Here is a 6,187-nt window from a genome sequence, read left to right as displayed (position 1 = left end):
AATTAACATTATTTGATATATTTATTTTCATTTACTTGACAAAATGACACTTAAAATAACAATATTAAAAAATGTCATTAAAATTATAAAAATGTAACATCTATAGATATAGAGATAATGTAATAAATCTTTTTGCGTGTTAATCGAAATCAATAAGATAGGCTATTGATAACAGGCACAGAAGACGATCCATTGATTCATAGTGCTGTAAATCCTTTGTAATTTCTAGGCCAGTGCTGCGTATTTCTTGAAGTCAGCGTTGATTTAAATACATAAAACATTATCTCAGGGTTCTAAATGACACACTCATATTCAAGAAAGAACGATTGATCAATAAAAAAAGATAAATGTATTTCTTCCAAACTCTTTTTAGATTCAAGTTTAAATTTTGCGCAATTATTCATTGGCATAGATAAGACATGACATGAATATAACCAATTAGTCCATTTATGCCCAACCTAATTCGACCTGCGGGCCATTTTCATTTCCAACACACCTGTCGCGGGCCACAAGACCTAAAAGGTTCAAAAACGAAATAAAATCGGCCTGAAACTATTTAATTAGAAACTTACATTAATTAATGAGACTTTGGAAGTTTGTCTTTTTTTTACGCGTCGGAAAGTGGAATTTGAAATGGGAGAAACATTGTGGCTAGCTTTATCACCGACTTATTTAATTTTTTGGGGGGTAAATATTCTCATCAATCCTCCAATCTCTAGACGTAGTTTAACAATCTTTTATTCGCGGCTCAATTCAAGAATGTCTTCATATTTGTTTTATAAGGAGTTATATATGTTGTTGTTTTTTAAAACAATTACACTTTCTTTATAAATTGAATATGTTGGCTAATTATCATGTTCCACAAAAAAGTAAAGATCCGTTCACTTTTCCTGGTAGATTCTACATTCAGGTCCCATTTCAGAAACGCGCAAGTGTTAAAGGTTAATAGTGATTGAGGGCCCTAAGTAGGAAAAGATGCATTTTCAACCCTTTATACTTTGACCTTACGTTTCGTGAGTATCACTGAATTAGTCAATTAATTACTTTTTTTTTATACCAACTAGAAAAATAATCATTCAGTATTCACATGTACAGCTAAATAGGGTTTTGTCCACTTAGATAATAGAACACTTTATTTCTCCGACACCCATTATTGGATCAAGTTGAGAATTGTAACATTTATTTATTGTACCTAACAAAACATAAATCAATTACAAACTAAACCAATTAGTCAATATATTCTTGATAATTAATTATTTTGTTTGATATCCAATAAGGGAAAAAATATATTTTTGAGAATTGTAAGTGCAGAGTTCTTTTCCTTAGATCATTTTTTTATTAATATGAATTTTTATATTTTGCTTGTGTTTGTAAAATGTTTTGTAAAATGTTTTACATGTTTCGGATGTTCCTTCAGAGTTGAAGATAGTTTACTTCCTTGTCCAAACCTCCCGCAGGACGACGGGGGATGGGAGCGGGCAGGGTTTGAACCCTCGACCGTCGATAAATCTGAACGACAGTCCAGCGCGCAAACCGCACGACCAGGCAGCCATCCATGCTTGTGTTCGTGGCCAGCAGACTTTGTCCAGTGTTCGGCGTAACAGAGCTGCCCCATCCCCTCTTTAAAGGTAAAGTTAATTTCCCCTTTCAGACCATGCGGTCTATATGGTCTATCAAGCAGATTATGTTTAGGTCATGGGCGGATTGGCTATAAGGGCATTCGGGCAAATGCCCGGTGGGCCGCTACCCAAATGGGCCGGTAAAAAAAAAAAGCAAACTTCCCCTTTAGACCTAGATGTCTATAGGGCAGATAATGTAAAGGTCATCTGTTTCTGTGGCCTACGATTAACGAGGGTGTCATGTGGCCAGCACAACGACCAACCGCCTTTACTTTCCCCAACTTAAGTCAGGTACCCATTAGAGCTGGGTGGACACAGAGGCGCCGAAGATCTTGAAATTAAAAATCCCAATCTTCTCCAGGATTCGAACCTCGGTCCCCGGTTCGGAAGCCAAACGCTTTACCGCTCAACCACCGCAATGCAAATGGGCCGGTAGGGCCACCTAAAGGGCTTCATGAAAGGCTTTATAGAATGTATTTACTTGTCAAAGGTTTTATATTCTCGTCCTCTGAGCGTCGTGTTTAAAAAAAATCTTTTACATACTCTACAGTGTAATGCTAATTAACACATTTTCCGAAATAATGTAATAGCCTATATCCGTAGACAGTGTTACTAGTAGGCTTCATCTTTTTAGAACCTACACTAAGCGATTAAAAAGTAACTTTTGACCTATATTTCTTATAAAGATACAGAGTTTCATTGTTTGCATGCGTTCAGTTATCGATACTTTATCAAACTTAACAGAATGATTTTGAGGACAGGTAGATATAGAATTGGATGTCCATCATACACTGGCGGATCCAGAACTTTTGAGTGGGGGGGGCGATTTTTTTCCAAACCCTAACCCTAATGCCAAGTAAACCCTAACCCTATGCATACACGTGCGTATATATATATATATATATATATATATATATATATATACATGAGAATTTTTTTAAAAGCAGCATTTCTCAACCTTTGGTGAAAAACAAAACAACTGTGGCATCGCTATAAGGTTTTCAAGTGGGGTTCGGGGCGAAGCCCCGACGACAAAAGCGTTTTCTTGCTTTTTTCACTGCAGAAAAGTATTCTCCTGACATTTACAGCTCATTATTCATCAATGGAGTTCGGGGCGACTTCGCCCCGCCGCCAAAAGCGTTTTCTTGCATTCTTCACTGTAGAAACGCATTCTCCTGACGTCTACAACTCATTATATATCAATGGCGTTCGGGGCGAAGCCCCGACGACAAAAGCGTTTTCTTGCATTCTTCACTGTAGAAACGCATTCTCCTGACATCTACAACTCATTATTTATCAATGGAGTTCGGGGCGAAGCCCCGACGACAAAAGCGTTTTCTTGCATTCTTCACTGTAGAAACGCATTCTCCTGACATCTACAACTCATTATTTATCAATGGAGTTCGGGGCGAAGCCCCTCCGCCAAAAGCGTTTTCTTGCATTCTTCACTGTAGAAACGCATTCTCCTGACATGTACAACTCATTATTTATCAATGGAGTTCGGGGCGAAGCCCCGCCGCCAAAAGAGTTTTCTTGCATACTTCACAGAAGAAACGTATTCTCCTGACCTAAAACTCATTATTCATACTATTAAAAAAGGACCTTTTGAATAATGTTGTACTTGAAAAATATTCTAATATGAATTTATAGGCCCTTAATAATATGAATTTATAGGCCCTTAATACATTGCAAAAAATCCCATTTGTTCCTTGAAAAGATAAGATACCCCACATATTTAGATTTTGGCTTTCAGGATCTCCGCCGAAAAAAAATTATTCGATAAATAATATTCAATAAAAGTATAAATTGTGAGTTATAATCCCAAATTTTTTTAACTAGAAAAATATCAGATTGAGTAAAGGTTAGAAAAAGGCGACTATGAAACTGTGATTTGGGTTTAGAACTCATCTCAATCGTGTCTCTTATACTGAAAAATTTCGTTTGAATTCTAACTTTTTGAATGCAAAGTCTTTCTTAAAATAGTTATGATAAATTCATGTGAAATTACATAAACTCTGGAAATGGGAGGGGTGGTAGAGTGAAAACGATTAATCCTCGCTTCTTTAATAATTTCTGCTAAAGATTGCATTTGGCGTTAAAGAATAGGGGTGTGGCGACTCGATATAAGAATTTAATTTATTATATATATAAATTATATTAGTGACAGATGTTTTTGTTTTGTAATTTCCTAACTGTAATACAAAAAGAAAAAGTATTGGTTTGTCCGATGGGGGAAAGGTGATTGCATGAATCGCCCCTCCCACCTGGTACAACCCTTTTTCATTTAAATTTTACTAATGATAAAATTTGAGATTAGAGTGTGGTACGACATAATATACAATGAGTCCACATATCAATATGTAGTTTATATTATATAGATATTCAACTAATTTTGTTCACAAACTATGATTCTCCATAAAAATAGGACCGCCCCCCCACTCAGAGGGCTAGAGTGGGAAGGGCAGTACATGCAATTTCCCCCTCCCCCAACCTCACCGAAACGGCCAAGATACAAGAAGGCGAGCGACATAATATAAATCTATATATTAATCAACTAATTTTGTTCACAAACTATGATTTCTCCATTAAAGTAGGACCGCCCCCCCCTCAAAAGGTTTAGGTGGGAAGGGCAGTAGAGATAAATTGGCAAACAGGGAACGACATAATACAAAGATCGGTTAAAATATCAATAACAAGTTTTAATCACATAGATATTTAATTGATTCTGTTGGCAAGCTGTGATTTCTACAAAGAAATTGGACCGCCCCCCCCACTCGAAAGTTTATGGGGGTGGGGGGGTGGGGCGGGATTGATACCATCGCCCCCTCCCGACCCCACCAAATCGGCCAACATACTAGAGGGGGGGGGCGAAATAATCTAAAAATAGGTTGAAATATAAATAATTAGTATATATTATTAACATAAGTAATGAATTCGTATACAAATTGTGTGAATTCTATACTAAAATTCGTCCGCCCCCCCCCCCCTTCGGGGGGGGGTCGGCCGAGTGGGGGGGGCGATCGCCCCTACCGCCCCCCCCCTGGATCCGCCAGTGCCATCATAAGATATAGAGTTTATGGGTCGGACTGTATAGAAATGCCCTGGCCGATTTTAACAACCAGTCCGCCCCTGGTTTAGGTCACCTGTTTCTTTGGCCAACGGTTAACAAGCAGGGTGTCATGTGGCCAGCACAACGACCAACCGCCAGTACTCTTCCCCAGCTAATGCCAGGTACCATTAAAGTTGGGTAGACTAAGGGGCGCCCTAAAAAAAAGTTCGAAATCTCAACCTTTACCGACATTTGAACCCAGACCTCCATCTCGGAGGCCATGCGCTTAACCACAAGTGGCCTCTCCACTCTTTAACTATTATATAATAGAGGGAAGAGTAAGTTGAACACAAAATTATCAAAGAGCGGGATAGGGAATGAAAAGATAGAACTGTAGATAAAGACAGAAAGAGTTTGAGAGAGAGAGCCAGAGAGAGAAAGAGTTTTTCTCTATTTCCCATGCACTGAAGATAGTTTAAGACAAATTATATTGTTATCTAATTATCATTTCGTCAATTAAGTTGTTTAAGTCAATTACCTCCATCAAAAGTTTGAATACTGTAGTGACAATCTCACCCCGAGCCGCACAAAGTAAACTTAAAGACAGGATCAATTCAAAAGAATCAATATAATTGAATGTTGCTTTATTTGTTAAGTTTCCAATAACATTAAATCATTGTTTATTTAGCGACATCGATCTGTTTTACTTTTTCGAAAACCTCTCGGCAGAATATTGACCTTCCAATTTTTGATCCAAGGCGAATTACAGATAATTGTTTTACAAATTGTTAGTATCATTTTAATGCAAGTCATGCCTGGATTACCATAGCGAAGTGAAAACTTGCTACCATCTATGCAATCTTCCTCTGCAATTATTTGTTTTAATTTTCGGACTCGAAGAGAGTGCTTATCACACAGCTGTGGTACACTTATGTAATGGTTAGATATATATCATTTGGATAATAACTTTTAAAAAATGTATTAATACAGAGTCAAATTTACTTTTGGGAAATTCGTTTTCACAAGCTAGTATCAACGTAAATATAATCGGCCTATATACTATCCTTGGATCCTATCTAGCAAATAGACAAAAACATAAACTTCAAAAATAACCGTATAGCATCATAGTGAACTACTAATTCTCTGAGGCTAAATACTGTTTTCGTATTTAAAAGCAGAATGAAGAATGAGTTAACATAATGAAAAATGCATTTCTTATTCCAACTGCTTGGACAAAGCCGTACAAGTGTATTTTTTTCCCTAGTGCCATTAAAGAATGGAATGGATTGCCTGAATCAGCCAAGAAAACCAACGACATAGCATAGTTTAAGTCACTAATTAACATGCATGACTAGCTTGACACATAAAATGAGTAAGACGTAAGAAGTCAAGACTGATAGATTTTAATCTATAAGATAATATATACATTAACCAAAAACGAAATATTTTGTAAACTATTAGTACAAATCCTTGTGGCTAATAGCCGACACCGTGTTTATATGAAAGCAAGTTGCTAGAA

The sequence above is a fragment of the Biomphalaria glabrata genome, chromosome 9 (genome assembly GCF_947242115.1).
Source record: "Biomphalaria glabrata chromosome 9, xgBioGlab47.1, whole genome shotgun sequence".
NCBI lineage: Eukaryota > Metazoa > Mollusca > Gastropoda > Planorbidae > Biomphalaria > Biomphalaria glabrata.
The sequence above is the reverse complement of the archived record's forward strand: the minus strand, read 5'-3'. Positions refer to the sequence as shown.